A 21,461-nucleotide genomic window follows, 5' to 3' on the forward strand; every position below is an offset into this window, starting at 1 on the left:
TAAGCTTCTCGTATAACTTTTCACCTTTTGACTTGTCAATTTACACTTGATCAGGACTTGTGCATGTTGAACTCTCTCTTACAAGCAAAAACATACCAACATGTAATGCATATGTGTCTAATGTTGTCTTTAAGAAATTTAAAGACACATTAGTATTATGTTATTGTAATATTGAATGTGGTGCAAGTTGCCTTCATGAAAATGAACACTTACAAAAAAATGGGCAACAATTCAAAAAATAAAAACTGACTAAACAGGAGTGGTAACTAAATTTTCAGAAACTAAAAAATCTTAAACATATTCATGACACATAATTGGGATAATTGCAAATTAATATAATGTAGAAGTTGCACTTGACAAATTTTAACATTGGTTTTAAAACAACTGTAAAAGCAATGCCAGTTCCAACATTTTATCAATTAATATATTTATCAATTTAACATTTACCCTTGTCTATTGTGTTTCCTGTATTTAATTACATGTAATTTCTTCCTTCATTATGTTAAGGTGCAATGCATATATATGTTTATCTTCATCACTTATCAAGTACAAATAAACACATCTGTATTAACCCTTAAAATATAAATATGACTAATCCTTTTGCTAGTGTAATTGGCACATCATGAAGAATGCTTACACCAAATTTTGAATGTCCATCACATGCTTTATTACTAGTGTGTGGAGTTTCCAATTTAGACAATTTAAAAAACCTGCTTTTTTGGTAATAACTTTAAGTTAAAATTAGCAAATCACATTTTAATCAATAATAGTTCTAGGAATCAAAGAATAGTACATGAAAAATAATCTCAGGACAAACTTGGTGATAATAAAATATTTTTCTTTAACAAATAAGATATTTCTTTCAAATTAACACATATTTCATATACAAACATAAAAAAATCCAAAAAATGAAATATCTCAAAGATGTTGGAGTGTAGCCTCCTAAACAAACTGCTAAAGGGGAACCTCCTCATGAAGGGGCACCTAATGAGGACTGGGCAGGCACCTCAAGGATCTTCCTTCGGAGGGGTGAGTTTGAGTTTGGGAGGGGTGGTTCTGCATTTGGTGGGGATACTGGTCAGATCAGAAATAAAAGCAGAACTAGGATACAGGGCAGGAGGGGTGGGAGAGGACTGGATTTTGGAAGGAGAGGGAGCTGGACTTTGTGATGTGCTTGTGTCTGTCTGTAATGCAATTGCATGTGGGTCTGGTGTATGTTTGGTATGCTTGGGTGTGTGATTTTGGCAGGTGTGTGGTGTTGGGGTGAGTGTGTACATTTGGTTTTAGTTGCTGTTGTTTTGGGTGTAGGTGTGGCTATTTGTGAGTGTTTTTTTAAATGAGGGTGCTGTTGAGGTGGTTGGTCTGGTTGTAGTACTTGTGGGTGTGCTGGTGGTTGTGGGTGTGCTGGTGCTTGTGGGAATACTGCATGTTGGTATGCTGGTTGTCAGGTGACAAAGTGTTAAGATTCAGGGCATCCCTGCAAATGTGTATAAGTGAGTCTAAGGTTAAGCTACATCAATTACAGCAATTGGTGGGACAGTTGAATTTTGCCCTAAGAGTTATACCGATGGCCCGCCCCTTTTCTCGCTCGATCGCTCAAGCCATGGTCGGCCTGAAGGAGGGTCATCATCGCACAAGGCTCTCGGCTGAGGTTCGCCAGGACATGCGCATTTGGTTGGCATTTCTGGCGGATTTCAATGGTCGAATTGTCTGGAACAAACCGGCCGTGTCCTCTGAGGAGCTGGGGCTGTGGACAGATTCGGCGGGGAGCATTGGTTTTGGTGCCATATTCGGCACTCAGTGGTCGGCACAAAAATGGCCGTCATGGTGGCATGATAGTGGTCTGACAAGTAACATTGCTTTCCTAGAACTTTTTCCCATTCTGGTGGCCCTGAGAACTTGGCCCGAGGGGTTCAGAGATCACTCTGTGGTATTCTGGTCTGATAACATGACCGTTGTTGAGTGTATCAATAGCCAGGCAGCACGATGCAAATGGATTCTGAGATTACTCAAGGAGATTGTGTTATTGTGTATGCAATTGAATGTCCTATTTAAGGCAAGACATGTCCCGGGGGTGATGAACCAGGCGGCTGATGCGCTTTCTCGTTTTCGTATGCAGGCCTTCTGGGGTTTTCTGCCCACAGCGGACCCGGTGGCAGCACCCTTTCCCGAAGCTCTCTGGTCTCTCGGTGCCCCTAACTACAGAACCTCGTGGGAGAGAGTTTAGCACCCAGGACAAGGAAGGCATATGAAGGGGCGTTCCGTTCCTATTGGGCCTTTTTGGGGGCGGCTAGAGGGGAGCTTTGGGGCCAGGAGGAGTTGGTAGTGAAATTCCTGCTGTCTTTACGTCAGGCAGGCAAATCAGTGGCTACGGCCCAGAGGCATCGGGCCGCCATTTCCTTTGTGGCTAGGGCTCATGGGATCCAGGACCCGACAGCGTCTTTCGTTGTGCAAAAAGCGCTACGTGGGTGGCAACGCCTTGAGGGTCGCAGAGTAGATGAAAGGCGCCCGATAGGTTTGGATAGGTTGGCCCTGTTATTATCTAGACTCCCTGCAACATGTTCATCCCAGTATGAAACAGTGTTATTCCGAGCCGCGTTTACGCTGGCATTCCATGGGGCTATGCGGGTAAGCGAACTAGTGGCGAGGAACAAGCAGGATGTGATGGGGGGACTGTGCCAAGAGCACGTTCAGATCAGAGGGGAGACAATGACTGTCTCGTTCGTCAGGTCCAAGACCGATCAGGGTGCGATGGGTGACTGCATAGTCATACAAAGGATCCCCGGGTCCTCCATGTGCCCGGTGAGTTGTGTAGAGGAATATTTAGCACAAAGGGTGGCATCATGGGGGGGGACCTTGTTGAGACACGCTGACACCACCCCACTGACGAGGTTTCAGTTTCAGCGGGTGCTTGCGATGTCGATTACTGCTGCGGGCTTGAACCCGGGCGAGTTTGGGACCCATTCCTTTCGGATAGGGGCTGCTACAGAGGCTACAGCCAGTACCGGTATCATGACATTGGGTCCAAAACCATATTTGTTCTTTTTTATTTTAGCTCTAGCTGCCAACCCATACATTTCCCTATGTGTTCTCTTTCTTCATGATTGTTTTGTTCAGTCAAGCAACAACTGCTCAAATATTTGTGTCTAGTAGTCATACCATTATATTGCAAGATATAGATATAATCACCCACATTAGAACACAAGCAACAGTTTTTAGACATGAACATTTTTAGACAGAAACTTAATACTACCCATTTTCCCCCAGGCCACTGTTAGTGCACTATCCCCTACCCTCAACTCCCGCCCCTCATTAGAACAGCTATAAAACTGGTAATGCCCAGTCTTGCCCTTATGCTGCCAACCCCAACCCAGATTAATCATGTAATGGATTTGCATCACCCCCACAATATCTTAGAAGGAGGGTCATTTCTAAGTTTATAACATAATACAAAACAAAACTTACCAAATAAAAAAACTTAGGGGTATATTTATAAGAAATGACGCTCTGATGTTTTGCCGAAGCAGAGTGTCAAAAAGTTTACCGCTGATGTATGACAGTTTCTATTGCCATGTTAGCGTTGTATTAACAGTATGGTGCTCCATCGCATTAGGAAGAGGTCAGCATCGGAAAAACTAACACTGACATTCGGCCTATTAGTGGGCAGAAAAATAGACCCTAGCCATCCTTGCAAAACAAAAACGCTGCTAAGTGAAGATAAAAGTTACACTTATTTGAAAGCAGCTATGGAGCAGACTGGAGTGAGCACATCACAGGACAATAACTCCAGCAACCCCACTAATAGCCAGAATGACCAGTCAGAGTCGCAGGGAAACAGGAAGTGTAAGTTCAGTCAGAAGGATACTGAGATGATAGAGAACAAACACCAGCTCATTGTCAGCTCCAAAGTGACATTGGGGAGGAAAAAGACCATAAGGCAGTCCATTGCACAGAATGTGAACAGCTCAGCTGAAGTCAAGAGGACAGTGATGCTGGGACAATGCAAAGGGCAAAACTAGTGGGAAACTGGCAAAAATCTACAGGCAGCTTTGCAGACCAGTGGTGGTAGTCCAGTGCACAAGAAGGAGCTGAATCCCATGGAGGAGCAGGTATCCACAATCATCTCTGAGGAGTTGGTGATTGGAATTGTGGGACAGGACAGTGCTGCCTATGATGAACTACATCAGCAACAGGGTAAGTACCAACAAGGGCCAATGTGTGGAATGGCTGAAGATGGCTGATAGCCAGAAGCCAGACTTAGGATGCTTGATTCTGGTCCAGGGAAGACATGTCTTGGCCGTTCGGTCTGGACTGTTCCCATGAGGCACGTCAAGTCAAGTCAAGTCAAGTCAGAGAATTTATATAGCGCACTACATACCCAGAGGGTCTCAAGGCGCTTAGGGAGGGGAGGAGGATTACTTGTCAAATATCCATGTTTTAAGTTGCTTTCTGAATGCTAGGTGGTTCTGGGTAAGGCGAAGGTAAGTGGGGAGTGAGTTCCATGTTTTAGCAGCCAGGTATGAGAAGGATCTGCCTCCCATGGTGGTCTTGATGATGCGAGGTACAGTGGCGAGGGCTTGGCTGGAGGAGCGTAGTTGGCGGGAGGGGGTGTAGAAGGACAGTCGTGAGTTGAGGCATTCTGGTCCGATGCCGTAGAGTGATTTGTATGCGTGGGTTAGCAGTCGGAAAGTGATCCTCTTATTGACGGGTAGCCAGTGGAGGTCTTTCAGGTGGCCAGAGATGTGTTTGTTGCGCGGGATGTCTAATATGATCCTGGCTGAGGCGTTTTGGATTCGTTGGAGTTTCTTCTGGAGTTTAGCGGTAGTACCTGCGTAGAGGGTGTTTCCGTAGTCCAGTCGGCTCGTGACCAGAGCATGGGTGACTGTTTTTCTGGTTTCGGTGGGGATCCAGCGAAATGTTTTTTTGAGCAAGACTGATTTGCATATGTCCATGTCTGCACTGGGGTGGCATGGTGAGCAAAATAACAATGGATTAAACCCAGGTCTATGACTGGGGTGAATGGTTTGCCAATGTGCAACATTCCGTCCATCATCTTGTGTGTTTTGCTGTTCACCCTATGTGGGAAGGGTATCCCCAGACATGGGTCCTGTGCTCACTACGCCACTGGAGTCAAGCTATTCTTGCTGAAGACGGCTGATAGCCAGAAACCGGTCCTAGGATGCTTGATTCCGGTCTAAGGAAGACATGGCTTGGCAGTTCGGTTTGGACTGTTCCTATGAGGCACAGGGTCAAGACTGATTTGCATATGGTTATGTCTGAACTGGGGTGGCTTGGTGAGCAAAATAACGATGGATTAAACCCAGATCTGTGACTGGGGCTGAATGGTTTGCCATTGTGCAACATTCCGTCAATCATCTTGTGTGTTTTGCTGTTCACCCTATGTGGGAAGGGTATACGCAGACGTGGGTCCCGTGCTCACTCCGCCACTGGAGTCAAGCTATTCTGGCTGAAGACGGCTGAAAGCCAGAAACCGGTCCTAGGATGCTTGATTCCGGTCCAGGGAAGACACAGCTTGGCAGTTCGGTCTGGATTGTTCCCATGAGGCACAGGGTCAAGAATGATTTGAATATGGCCATGTCTGAACTGGGGTGGCTTGATGAGCAAAATACCAATGGATTAAACCCAGATCTGTGACTAGGGGTGAATGTTTTGCCATTGTGCAACATTCAGTCCATCCTCTTGTGTGTTTTGCTGTTCACCCTATGTGGGAAGGGTATACCCGGACGTGGGTCCCCTGCTCACTCCGCCACTGGAGTCAAGCTATTCTGGCTGAAGACGGCTGATAGCCAGAAACCGGTCCTAGGATGCTTGATTCCAGTCCAGGGAATACATGGCTTGGCAGTTCGGTCTGGATTGTTCCCATGAGGCACAGAGTCAAGACTGGTTTGAATATGGCCATGTCTGAACTGGGGTGGCTTGTTGAGCAAAATACCAATGGATTAAACCCAGATCTGTGACTGGGGGTGAATGATTTGCCTTTGTGCAACATTCCGTCCACCATCTTGTGTGTTTTGCCCTACAAGTATGATAGATAATAGAATAGAATAATAGAAATAGAAGATGGCCCTCTGTCTCACCTGGGCCCATGTACATTAACCCAGCCTTAAAATCACAATCCTACAATTAGTATCACTCAAGAGAAACAACACACCTGAGGGGTGGTGGATATGTGGGCAATGGGCAGTACCTACATATAGGGACATTTCAAGACTTACGTCCATACTCCCCTAGAATAAACTACATGGTACGCAGCTGTCCTGGCATGCCGGCTCATACCACAAAGGTGTCAGCTGCAGCCACGGTCGGTAGTGGGTGTACCTATAGGGTGGTGACGTGGGGTTGGGGAGGGGCAGGTTAGGGGGTAGTAATGTACGAATTTCGTTGCACGCAATGCATCGCATTTGGAGATGCAGTGCATGCAACGAAATTCGTTTTATTTATTTAAATGTTTACACACCTGTAAAGGTCCCTAATCCATACATTACTACCCCCCACCCTGCCCCTCCCCCTCCCCACATCACCGCCCTACAGGTACGCCCACTACCGACTGCGGCTGGTCAGCTGCCATGGTAGAAACCACCTGAACTGCTCTCAACTACATATACATGACTGGGTGTGGGGGTGAATGAGAGTTATGTACACCAGCGGATCAAGGGCCATATTTAAAGTGAAAAGGTGCAGGGCATAGATGCAAACAAATCTGCCGCACCTAGCATCATCATTTCACAAATGCATGGAAGAGCTGTATCTACTGTAATATGTGTCACCCCTAAGCTAACCCTTACAGCCACTGCAAAAATAACAGCCTTGCACCAAAGCAGGCAATCTTGTACCATGGCACAGTGGTGTCTGTGTTGGTGCTTGGTGGTTTTTATTCCATGCCAGCACAAGGGGAAAATATATGGTGTGCACCGCTCCCTTATGAAAATGTTAAGTTGCTGTTTTTGTGGAATGACACAGGGTGGTCTAGCTAAAGTGCTTGTACTGTCATGTTGTGCCATTTCTATGAAAACATACCCCTAGGTAGGTACATGTCACCATTCCAAGCACTAGTACCATCTGTGGTGTTGCCTGACACATGTCACTCTATAAAAGCCTGCCACCTCAGTCCATTGAAGATGATCACACATAATGTAGGTGTCGGAGTCAATGTATGATCAAGGTGCCATCACTGTGTGGCAGTAAGTTCTCTGCCAAAGCTGAATGTGTGACATCAGTAGGAGCCCTGGACACATACAAGTGCATGGGTCTGATTCAAACAATGTGAGACACCCTGCTGATAACCACCTCTGATCATGATGAAATGGCCTGAAGGTCAGTGATCTGACTACTATTGCAGGGCCAATCCACGCACAGTGTTAATGACATAAATGCTGAGATCCTGTCCTCAGAAAGGGAAATACAGTGCTATTTGCAATATGTACCATTGTGTAACAGCTGTCCTATGTATCAGAGAGGAACTAAAACTGTCATATGTAGTACTTTGTTTGTCAACATGTCAAAGACTACACCAATAGCATTTCCTCATCTCATTACAGAGGATGAACCCTCACCTCCTGGCCATCACCCTGTCCCGGACATCGGGGATGATGACAACATGCCAACCATCATCCAGGACACCATATTAGAACTCCTGGACTTCATTGGGACACCATCTCAGGAGAGGGTCAGCAATGTTGTAGCATCTCCACATACCTCGCCTAACAACCAACAGGTACCACCTGCCACCCCACCCTGACCCCTGGACTCCGAAGGTCAACAGATGACCTTTCAACATACTGCGGTAGGAGCCCAGCGGAATTTGGCAGTGCACGTGCTGGTGGGGATGGAGGCTGTGGCAGCCACCCAAGAGAGAGTCTGTGGGTGCCTCATTCCTATAAGGGACAACGCAGCCACCATCCGAGGCACCTACTCTACGCTCTGTTGGTTCCAGCAGTCACTGGCTGGCATAGTTGGTGTCATGAGGGAGAGGCATCAACAACTGGCCTGCCAAAGTGGCACCAGCAAGGTGGCCAAAAAGCTGGGGGCAATCAGGACCATCTTGGAGTCCTTTGGAACAGAAGAAGGACTCCCTCTTTACTGCCATGGTTGCCTACCACTGTTACGTTGCTGCTGTTTTTGCAGAACAGCAGATCCTCCTCGCTACTGTGCAACCTCATGTATTGCCACAGATGGATGCTGCAGCAGGCATGGGATACACACCTTCCAACCCTGATTTGTGTGTGCCTTCCTCAGCTGCAGTACCTACCACACCACCCTCATGGGAGACACCCTTTGCTAATTAACATGTCAGAGAACATCAGATGCCACTGTCTTCATTTTGACTTGCCCTGTTCACTTTGACCAGTTGTGGACTGTCAATGTGGCCTATACTCCCTAAAGTCATTGTGGTCATCCTCCTGACTGAAGCACTCCTCTCCGTAACATGTCCCATTACATGTTCCCCACATGGACTCTGTGTGTACATCCAGTTACTTGAAACATCCTTTGGGGTTTTTGTCCAATTAATTTTATCTCTGAGACCCTTCAACAATTGCAAATATAAATAAATGCACTCAGAACTACCTGTGTGTTGTTTGTCTCTAGGAGTCAGGAAAAGGTTGACCACTGGGCATTCTGGGAGGCAACTACACCAACAACTAAACAAAGGGGCATGTGTTTTGTGGAGTCTGGAACAATGCTAGGTAGTGAGAGAGTAACATAGTTTGTAATCACTATTTGTGTGATGACTAGTAAGGGCTTAGTCAAGGTAGCAAGCATTAAGTTCAACCAGTGTCACACAACCAATGTTAATGGTGGATGAAGTCACCCCACAAGTCTCTGTTCCACTCATGGTTACTAGCAAGCATACAACATTGAGCTGACCAGCAAATTCTGCAAGTGTGAATGGGTACGGGGTAGTCATCAGTGTAGGAGTCTAAAAACCTACTATATGTGCAAATATTTATGACCACAACTTCCTTCTAAGGCATGTTGCATTAGCAACCCAAACATAGATCTTGTATGTGAACACACGATAAGCACTGTGTCATAGTTCATTCATGATTGTCAGGTCCACTGCTCAACATTGTCTGATCATATGATTATGTAAAGTCATTGGCAGCCTGAGATGTCCCTGCCCATAGTTAATAAACCTACTCACACATGTTGCCAGACACTGCTAGCGAAGACATATGCTTGTACAAACTTCATCTAAGCACACATGCTAACTCCCACACAGTAAATCATGGTGTACACTGGTATGTTGCAAATAATTGCATTTAATGACGATAGAAAAGTTAAATAAGAATAACCTATCTATCCTATACTAACTTTCTATCCTAATCTATCCTACACTATCTGAGCCTACCAACTATACAAAACTACCTTACTTAGCTGTATCCATACATTTAGCACAACATGACAAACATCCACCTCCTCACCCGCCCTTAAGTCACGTCTTCACACAGACAACAGCAACTACACCTAAATGTCAACTAACTACACATAGAAACGAAACAATCATATATTTGTTGTATATTTTCTTAAAATGTAATTTTTTTCATTTTTCATTTACATATAAATGCTTTAACCCCCTACCCCCAAATAGCCCAAAGTACCCCTACCCACTAACAATCTAACCCACCCCCAAAAATCCCCTAAAACCACTATCCCCAGACTGTCATGATAACTACACTGACCTAACCTAAGCTAGAAAAACCTAATGTTATAAAATCTACATGTAATGCAGGGGAAAGGGTAGAAATGGTCCCTGGGGCTATTTCTGTTTGGGTTGCCCAAATGCCTGCTTTATTTCCTGCAGCAGGGATAAAGCCTGGACTGCGTTATATAGTTTGATGTCCAATAAGTCTTTTCTCAATTCCATCACAAAATGTGTGGGTCCAGGTGGAATAGTTGGGCCACTGGTGGAGGTACTTGGTGCGGTTGGGTGGGAGGCACCAATAGAAGATTGTCCATGCCTGTCAGATCTTCCCTTGGCTGTGGTTGGTGGTCCCATTGGAGAACTTGACCACTGAGCCTTCTCCTCCTCATACCACCTCTTCATGGCCCTGTGTGCTTTGGTGACCCATCAGAGGTGGTGGAAGCGCTCCTTTCGCTTATTGTATTGTCTCAGTTTATCTGGGGTCTTGTTGTCTGTTGAAGCAATAAGGAGGAATGTCAGTCAAAGAGTGACTATGAACAGGTTTCAAAATCATGAATTATAATTTTTTACTTACATCTAAGGTTGCAGCTCTTATAGCCTAAAATCATCTTGCAGCTTAGAAGTGACCATACATGTATCTATTAACTATCATATCAGATGTCCTCAACCCTAATTGCAAGGCAAGTCAACTGTTACACAATGCAATTGCAACATCATTAGCTTAGATAGGTATGACCATGTCAATAGTGAACTTCAGGAACCATGTAATGGTACACATTTTCACCTTCACCGTATATTGGTGTGCCTTCTGCAGCCTGCAATGGCCTTTCTGCCAAAGGCATTTGCCACAGTAAGAAGTGCTATGTCTTGATAGTACATGTAAGGCCTCTGACCTCCGGGTGTCAGACCTGCTCTCCACCCCAGCAGCTCCGCTGTTGTGCTATCTGCCACTCCCCCTACCCCTATCCCAGTAGGTGCTTGAGTTGTCTGTCATAGGTGTTTAAGTGGCCTGTCTTTTTATTGTGCCTGTATCAGTCTTTTCTGTATTCTGGTTATTTTTTTCTTGTATTGTACCTGCACCCTTTTGTCTCTGTCCCCCGTTTTTGCCACCCTTTTTCTGGAGCTATTGCCCCCGCGGCCTCTCCCCCTTCTGTTTCCTGCTCCCGCCTCCCAGCTTGGTTTCCCTCCCCCTTCCCTATTTAATGGCGGCCACTGCTCGAGTGTCTGAGCAAGACCTCTAACCTCCTTTTCAGAGACCTGCTCTCACCACAGCAGCTCTGCTGTTGTGCCACCTGTCATACCACCTACACCTCTCCTGGTAGGCATTTCGAGTTGTATATCATAGGTGTTTGTGTCGCTTGTCTTTTCATTGTGCCTTAATATGTCTTTTCTGTAGTCTGGTAAATTTTAATTGTATTGCACCTGTGTCCTTTTGTCTCTGTCCTCTGTTTTCTCGGTCCTTTTTCTGCTGCCTCCACGGCCCCTCCCCATGCCGTTTTCCACTCCCACCCCCTAGTTGCGCTTCCATCCCCTTCCCTATTTAATGTGAGCCACACACAGCGAGCACGCCGCTGGCATGCCAATGGCACTCCAAAGACAAGTCTGTGTTCCATTCGCGACCTGCGCCAAGGACCCTGGCTCTCCAACCATCCACTGCTACGACTCAGCTGCACTCCTCGCACTCAACCCCTGAAGGAACAACTGCCAGCTGTCATTGCTGAACTTTACACAAGTCAAGAAGTTAATTCCCTTTGGGCGAATTAGCATCAATACCAGAGTACTTAACAACGACAAACAAACAGCTCAATAATACGAAAATGTAACAGGAAGCAATGATAAAAATGAGAAATTCAAAACACGTGAAAACACTATATTAAAATAAATCTCAGTACAATTTATTAACATACATTATGTTGATTAAAAATTGGGAAACACAGACAGGACGAGACAATAATGAATAAAAACATTCCAAGTAAAAAGGAGCTACTGAAAAGGACTAAACTCAAAAATGACAATTATTCTGAATTTTCCTTAATTTCTTGATCCAGATTAACTCCTTGAGCGACGCGTTTCGGTGGTTTTAAACAAAATATGGCCACCTTCTTCAGGAAATATGTATCACTGTTTCCCAATATTTCTCAGGATTTAAAATTAATTTTTCAATGCGTCAAAGGGGTGTAATTCCTCCTTCTCCTTTATTTCAGATATTCGTCCAGCGAATTATCCTCTCACAGTTTATAGAATTCTGATTAAAAACATATAGTAGAGGCGTGGTCTTAAATCCACAGTCGATAATGTCACCAGCAATATAGCTGTATAATAAGCGCCAGAGAGATTAGACGTAGTACGCGGGACGTTTTTAAACTTCACAGAGGAGGAAAGACAAGGAAAAAAGATTTTTGGGTTCGTGGCTGTAACTTGCCAAACTAGAACCATATAAGAATTAAGGATTACAATTCCCCCCGGACAAGGGCTTTTGAGCGCAACAGATTTAATGCGCATTACCGCGTACTGGGTCCATTATATTAAAAAACTTATTATACAGCTATATTGCTGGTGACATTATCGACTGTGGATTTAAGACCACGCCTCTACTATATGTTTTTAATCAGAATTCTATAAACTGTGAGAGGATAATTCGCTGGACGAATATCTGAAATAAAGGAGAAGGAGGAATTACACCCCCTGGACGCATTGAAAAATTAATTTTAAATCCTGAGATATATTGGGAAACAGTGATACATATTTCCTGAAGAAGGTGGCCATATTTTGTTTAAAACCACGAAACGCGTCGCTCAAGGAGTTAATCTGGATCAAGAAATTAAGGAAAATTCAGAATAATTGTCATTTTTGAGTTTAGTCCTTTTCAGTAGCTCCTTTTTACTTGGAATGTTTTTATTCAGTATTGTCTCGTCCTGTCTGTGTTTCCCAATTTTTAATCAACATAATGTACTGAGATTTATTTTAATATAGTGTTTTCACGTGTTTTGAATTTCTCATTTTTATCATTGCTTCCTGTTACATTTTCGTATTATTGAGCTGTTTGTTTGTCGTTGTTAAGTACTCTGGTATTGATGCTAATTCGCCCAAAGGGTATTAACTTCTTGACTTGTGTCAATTGTGGAACCCTATCCCTTTGGTCTTGGGGTCCCTCTCTCTTTTATTAGAGATTGCTGAACTTTACCCATGGCCAGTTCTCCTGCAGGCACTGCCGTCAAACCTTTGTCACCCTCTGCCCCCCCATGGCCGCAGCCCCCATGCCGGACACCAGCACCCCCGAAGCCCTGAGGTCCATCCTCCTCAACGTGCGCTCCCTGCACAGACATGCTGTAGAGATCTGGGACCTCATCAACACCCTCCCGCCAGACGTTGCCTTCTTCAAAGAAACTTGGACCAACTCCACTTCCGACCGACATTGCCACAGCCATCCCCAACGGATCCAGAACATCCCCAGAGCGACCCTATAAGGCACCCCCACCTACAAACCTCCCGGACCTCAAACTGCATTCGCCACTACCATCACCAACCTGATGGCACCCCACGCCATCACCTCACTGGACTACATACTCATCAGAAACCTCAACTTCCACCTCAAGAACCTCAATGACCCCAACTCCGCCACCATCCTGGAGAACCTTGCCAACCTCGGACTGAAACAACTCATCACAACCCCCACCTACAAGGCAGGACGCACCCTCAATCCCATCTTTAAAGGAGGTAGCAGCATCCACTTCAGCCACACCATGCAGCCCACTGGATGGACCACCACAGTGTACAGTTTAACATTAATAAACCTACCACCCCCAAAGCTGCACCCCGCCCGTAGCAAAGAAATTGGAGCAAGGTCATCGAGAAGCACCTCAACTCCACCCTCAACCATGATACCCCCTCCGCCTCGACCGACACCAACCTTGCAGCCAAAGAATTTCACAGATGGATCACCAACTGCGCAGAAGAGCTTATACCCCTCCACAACGCAGACAGACAGCACCCCAGGAAGGCCACCCGATTCACGACCTCCATTAATCCAGATGCACCTGCAGAAACAGCAAATCCTCGGAAAGACTGCACCACCTACAAGAACACCATGACAGAATACCACCATATCATCAGATCCACCAAAAGGACCTTCATCCAGAAGAAGATCCTTGCCAACTCCAGCAACTCAAAGGAACTCTTCAGCATCATCCAGGAACTCACCAAACCCCCCAGCAAAACCACGGACATCACTCCCTCCCAGGACCTCTGCAACATACTCGGCTCCTACTTCCCTCCGAAAATCAAGTCCCTCTATGACAACTAAATGAATAGACACCCAACTCAGAAACCTCTCCATCCTCCAGCAATACTTGCCAGCCCACCATCTCCTCCTGGACCCCAGTCACCACTGAAGACACCGCATCGACCATGAAAGGCATTCACACAGGAGCCCCCACAGACCCCTGCCCTCCACACATCTTCGACAGAGCCGCCACCGCCTTCACACTAGAGCTCTGATGCACCAGTAACGCCACCTTCAAAACTGGCACACTCCCTAACGACTGGAAATGTGCAGAAGTCAAGCCCCTACTCAAGAAGCGCTTGGTAAATCCAACTGTTCTTAAGAACTACTGACCCATCACCCTCCTCCCCTTTGCGGCCAAAGTCACAGAGAAGAATGTTAACATCCAACTAACAAAATTCATCGAAGAGAACTCCATCCTCGATCCATCTACTTGCCGCTACAGATGACATCCTCACCCTCCTTGACTAAGGCCACACCATGGCTCTGATCCTACTCGACTTCTCTGCAGCCTTCGACACCATCTCCCACACTCACCACCATACTCAACAATGCCAGCATACAGGAAACCGCCCTCGACTGGCTAAACTCCTTCCTCACCAGCAGAACTCAAAGAATCGGACTTCCACTCTTCCACTCTGAATCCACTGATATCAACTGCTTAGTACCCGAAGGATCATTGCTGAGCCCTACGCTCTTCAACATCCACATGGCCCCCCTCACGACCATCATCAGACAGCACAGACTCAGCATAATATCCTAAACTGACGACGCCCAGCTCACCCTCTCCCTCACCAAGGACCCCATCACCAACAGACTCAGCTTCCAGGAAGGAATGAAGGACGTTGCATCTTGGATGAGCAGGAGCTGCCTGAAGCTCAACTTGGAGAAGACAGAAGTCGTCATCCTCGGACCCTTCCCCTCCGCATTGGACAACACCTGGTGGCACACTGCTCTTGGCCGCCCCCAACCTCCACAGACAATGCCCAGAACCTCGGCATCATATTCGACTCCTCATTCTCCATGACCGACAGTTGCCTCCACCTGTTTAAACACCCTCTGCATCCTTCGCAATACTTTCAAATGGATCCCCCGGATCAAGAAAGAGCATCACCTATGCACTCATAACCAGCAGACTGGATTTTGGAAACACCCTATATGCCGGGATCAACAAATATCTGCTACGCAAGTTCCAGACCATACACAATACCGCAGCCAGACTTGTCATCGGCCTCCCTCGACATGAGCACATCACTCAACACCTGAGACATCTTCACTGGCTCCACTTCGAGAAGAGAGTAACTTTCAAAATACTCACCTACGCTTACAAATGCCTCCACAACACCAGACCCCAATATCACAACCAAAGAATCTCTTTCCACGTACCCAAGAGAAACCTCCAATCTGCCGACCTCGGCCTCTCCAAAGCCCCAGACATCCGCAGAGCAAGGACGGGTGGAAGAGCCTTCTCCTACATCCCAGTCAATACCTCGAACGAGCTCTCCATTGACATCAGGTGCCCCCACACTGCACATCTTCAAGAAGACCCTCAAGACCTCAAGACCTGGCTCTTCAACTAACCAAAGCTGCACCTATCCCCAGCGCCTTTAGACCCTTTTAGGTGAGTAGCGCACTTTACAATTCCCTGATTGATTTTATTGTTGCAACGTTTTGTAATTGATAAGGCAAGAAGCCATATCAGGACACACTGCTACAATACAGAACATGTGACAGGGATGTCATGTAACAATGGACTAGGATTAGTACCTCACATCATACAGAGACATATATTTGACCTGTAGTAAGTCCATGGAAAACTATGCCGCCACTCAATACATGCTCCCAATATCATAGCATATGCAACTGACGTGCATTCTGTATTATTCACAGCCACCTCCATTTTCAGATGTGTCTTCACTACCACATACATTTGCATTGTCTGCCACTGGGTTCATGTCTCGCCTGTACAGAAATTATGTAATCCGTTCCAGATTGGCAAGGTGTCCTCGTTGACAGTATTCAGAGGCTGATAGACATGCAATACGTCACCTCACGTTTTCATGATCTATTCATCGTGTTCCAAAAGTTCATTAGTGAGAAGATTTCACATTGAATCTGGCCATTCCCACAGCATGTGACACCACATTCACTCCTTTCTCTATGCAATTAGCACTGATGAAGGTACTCATCGGTGAAGTTGGGGTTCTTGTAGTCCGCCATCTTAGGTTTTTATAATGAAATGGGTCCATCTACAAGTCATAACACGTAAATCACATCAGTAAACTTACAACACATATTTGATATACAACCAAATTACAGTACCTATGCAAGGCTATTGGCTATGTAACTGGCTACTTTCTTCCAACAAAAAGAGGAATGCATTTTTTCTATATTCACCTCAGTTCAGATGGGTGGAATGATACAGCAAACGACTAAAGATCATAACAGGTCTAACCTTACACCAGTCTTAGACAAATTCTTATTGTTAGAAACATCAGAATCAATTAAACTTCTGAACTCTTTTCGATCAGGGTCCTCCATAGACCCATGTCCAGCGTTTGTATTGAAATCCATTCTGGGAGTCATAGGGTCAGCTCTTACCCCCTGTTCAATAATGTATTTACCAGAAGATCTTTCCCAAGGACTGAAAGAAGGCCTCTAGCCTCCCCCTATTAAAAAACCCAAATCTGGATCCTTCGCACCCAAGTAGTTTGAGGCCAATCTCAAGGCTTCCGCTCCCTGCAAAAATTGCTGAAAAAGCCATGAATACCCAGCTCAGTGCATTCCTCTTAGTTAAAAATATACTAGACCCATCTCAATATGGGTTTAGAGCGGAACATAGCACGGAGTTGGCCTTAATTAAATCTATGGAGGAAGTAAGGGAGGCTTTGGATTTTGGAGGTAAGGTAATACTGATTATGTTAGATTTGCCAGTAGCCTTTGAGATGGTCCACCATGAAGTTTTGATGGACTGTTTGTCTGACGTAGAGGTACAGGGGGCTGCCTGGAATCTCCTGCAGTCCTTTCAATCTGAAAGAACACAAACAGTTGATCTGGACATCAGTAAGTCAAAGCTGTGTTCCCTTCCTTGTGGGGGGCCTCAGGGCTCTTAATTAAGCCAGACACTTTTTAATGTGTACGTGATATCATTGGCAGACTTGATAAGATCCTTTGGTTTCCAACTCACCTCCTACGCGGATGACACTCTAATTGTGCTATCCCTTAGAGATTGCGGGGAAAAGGAAACTGGGACACGATTTCACGACTGTATGAAAGCTATTTTAGGGTGGATGTCGACAATTGCTTAAAATTAAACTCAAGCAAAACAGTGGTCATTGTATTCGGAAATAACCCACACATTTGGACACCAGACTGGTGGCCTGAGGATTTGGGTATTTTCCCTGCTCCCAAACAGAAAGTAAAAAATCTGGGGGTGTCAGTGGATAACAAACTTACATTCAGTGACCATATAAGCACAGTGGTGTCAGCCTGTTTTCAGATAGTTAGAATTATAAGGAAAATAAAGCCTTATCTTCCAGAAGGAAATCTCAGGACGGTGGTCACTGCACTTGTTATGGCACTCCTGGATTACTGCAATAGCCTCTATCGGAATGCTCAAAAACAGCATGTTAACAGGCTTCAGATTGCACAAAACGCGGAAGCCAGGTTGTTGTCAGGGACACCTAAATTTGTATCTGTGAAAAAAGCACGTACTCAACTATACTGGCTCCCCGTGAAAGACAGGGTATGCTTCAAGGCCTTCTGCATGGCCTTTAAAGCCCTCAATGGAATAGGCCCGACCATCTGCGGCAAAGGTTCAAATGGAATGTTCCTGATAGGACTCTTTGGTCCACAGGAGCAAAAAATATCCAAGTTCCCGCATTTAAAAAAGCCAGTTGGGGAGGTAGGAGTTTCATCACCTGTGCATCTAAGGCCTGGAACGATCTGCTGTTCCACTTGAGGAATGCAGCAGATCTCCTCTCTTTTAGAAGGGGGCTGAAGGCATGGCTGTTCACTCATTGACATCATTTCTCCGCTAATCAGTAGGCAGTGCATAGCGCCAGGACACCTCAGGGTAAACGTTGCTCTCTAGAAATCCAAATAACATAACATAACATAACATAACATACCATAACATAACACAGTTAACATGCCTGAATGATAAACTTCAGTAAGGCCGGATGAGGAGAACATACATGTGAATGGCTTAAACATGCACCTGTTGCCCATTTTGCGGAACCAGGTCATGAACCTCATCACTATCAAATTACACTATGGTAGCTAACTTGGATGATGTTATACACCTACATAATTCATATCCCATACTTATTAAGGTGATGCTATTTGGAGGCCCTCTTAAATGCCGACTCCAGCAAATGAGTATGCTACATACTTCTCACTTCATGCATACTTGTTCCCTGAGTAAGCTGAGTACTGTACCTGTCAGTACTGCTGAGTGCATGATATTGTACACATATGTCACATGCATCCCTAAGCTAAACATAACATATTTCAACTAAACATGTATGGTATAGGTGAAGATGTGTCTTATTCAGACTAGAATTCACTTGGATACAGTACCATGTGAGTGCACTCCCATCTACATTCATTTGGCTTCTCATACTGGAATCATGTACTATAAGAGTTTCATATGTAAAGACAGCTCCAGGGGATATGCTCTCAAAAACACATCTATGAGACCATTTGAAGCATGTGGAATTTGCTATGCAGTCAGAGTTATGTAGTCCGTTAAGCCAGTGCAAGGCACATCGTAGCCATAGTGGGCATCAAGGAAGTATACAGAGTACTTAAGAAAGGCTGTTCAAGACCAGTGCTATGTTTATTGCTACATTCAGAGGTGAACTAAGCATTTTAAGCTATAACTGGCCTCTTTAATGCTTGATAACTCAGGGGAGGTAGACCAAGTAGGGTCATAGGCACATCACTGTGGGGCTTCTTTACAAGACTCTTGTGCAGCCGGTGCATCACTATTGACATTGTAAGATGTGACATGCCAGCAGTCAAGTGCCTTGTAAATAAGCCCCTTCATTTGTAACATATGTTCTGTAATGGCCCATCTCAACTGTACATAACAAATGCCTGTTGTGAAATAAGCAGCTCTGGTGCACATCTGCACTACATGCTCTGTCATATGAGTTGTCTGAATGGGCTATGGTAATGGGCAACAGCTTAGCTACAGGAACACAAAAATATGTGTGGGCAGCACGGTGTTACAGACAGCACTGGTGCACATATTGTGCCAGCACTATAGCCACAGCAATTGCCCCCTTTTGCTTGAGGCATGGCTGATTGGAGCTACAAATTCTTCTGAGATATACTTAATGTGACCACAAAGCATCAATGGTTACATGAGACACACAGGATAGCAGACAAATCAGGTGTACTTACATGCTGCTCTACCAACTTCAATTCCCACATAGTCAAGGAGGTCCGACTACCTGCCCAGCGATGTTTCAGCTGCTGGGTGTCCTGGTCCACTGTATACAGCTTCTGCATCTGGAGGTGTATGCATTCCCATTGATTCTTCCGGACCTTCATAGGGTAGTCCTGGATTACATGGCCTCCCCTGAGTAACATGTTTGGCAGGTAACGGCTGACCAGCCACGGAAATGCCCCAAACTCCTGCTCAGTCATGGGGCGAGACAGACTCTTCCCAGACATGTTCCCACACAACTTTCAACACCCAAAATAAACAACAGATCCCCCCAATAATCCATTACTTCGACTACAACAAATATACCCCAAAAGACAAACACCCAACAGCACACAGGACAATAAACAACAATATACAACAAATACGCACAAAATTTCTTTAGGGACATGACAGGGACAGCGGACATTATGCACCTGCTCCAAAAACACCAACACTACTCTCCAGCGCAAGCAAAACATCACCACACCCAAGTTCAGGCAATAAAACTGTGAATTTTTGTGAAAGTGAAAGTAACTTCACAGTTTTTGGTTTGCAGCATGCAGGATCCATTACCTAACTTCCCTTTATCCATTACTTCACTTCCTGGGAAGATGCAGCACGTTTTCAGCAATTGTGTCATTTTATTTGATGATACCTCTCAATTTCACAAAAGGCCTGACAATGGACAATGCTGTTTATATCATGCGTTTGCTGGGATGCGTCATTTTTAGCTGACGTGGCGGCTGAAAAATATCATGCTTAATAGTGTTGCATCTTTTTTTTACCCTGGAGGCCAAAATATTTTTGGGGTGTTTTGGGATGTGCATTTCATGTAAATAGAAATAGGAAATGCAGTATTGTGTGTGAATAGTGGAGTTGAATTGTTTACAGGCTATGCATATGTGTCCTATGTATGACATTAAGTTAGCACATGTGTGCATTCATCCTATTCAGGGATCATACTATACATAGAACCCAAACACTGTAGTATCCCAGTGGTGCACCTTTCCTGGGTTACCCTGTGCGTTAAGTTGTTAATAGCACCCATTGACATTGTTTTACCATTCCAGGGTTGCAAGAGACTACCACTGCCATGGGGTCAGGGCACTCACATCTACGACTTATCGGCCTACTGCCAAACAGCATTGTGTCACACAGTGGAGGCATCAGGCTGCTTGAAATTTGAGAGTGTGCAGCAATTGGCAGCACCCATCTGGAAGGGGATGTATGGATGGTTCCATTTTATTGTTTGAGCATTTGCATTTCATACCCAAGGGCCATACCCCACAGTGTCATAATTTGTGGTCAATGTTGTCCTCAATCTAAGTAAATGGTATATGTACGTAAATCACACCATACCTATACTCTGCATGAAGTCGGTGTTTCTTGTGCATAGAAGTGGGTGAGCATATGCAACACTTTTGCACTGTTGAATTTGTCTGTGTGAAATGAGATCCCGTAATGGATTTGACATTTGGGTACATTTGTTGATGTCGCATAAGCAGACTGTAGGTTTGGGAGTGTGTTACTATGCACATACTATGTGGAACACTGCAAAGTCATCAAACCATGAGTGGCCTCTACTTTTGTCTACGAGTATGAGGCCGAACACATGGCTAGCATCAGAAGAGACATACACACAGTAATTGCACACTATCTACGTTACCACACCATGTCAGACAGTTTCAACCGCTGCATTATATTGCAGGCAGTCGAAACTGAAACAAGCCTGTCAATCTGTTTGGATTCCAATGGGTTGAAGACCGTCGGAAAGTGGGAGACCATTGCGTAATCCCAATGGAAGGCATTTCCGTCATTGAGAATACAATGTCGCTATCCCGCAGGTTTTCCATGTCGGGCTTTCGGACATGAAAACCTGTTGGAATTCGACATTGGGTGCCCCAAGCGAGGCCCCATTCACCCTGCAGCCTCCGTTTGGGGGTCAAGGGGGCACCTATGGTGCCCCCTTTGAATCCCTGCACTGTGTGGCAGGCTCCGCGAGGAGCATGCCACATGGTGCAGGGTTTCACACAAACTCCCAACTTTCTATAGGATCTTGTTCTATGGCCGGTTTACGGCCG

This window comes from Lissotriton vulgaris, chromosome 8 (assembly GCF_964263255.1).
Source record: "Lissotriton vulgaris chromosome 8, aLisVul1.2, whole genome shotgun sequence".
Lineage (NCBI taxonomy): Eukaryota > Metazoa > Chordata > Amphibia > Caudata > Salamandridae > Lissotriton > Lissotriton vulgaris.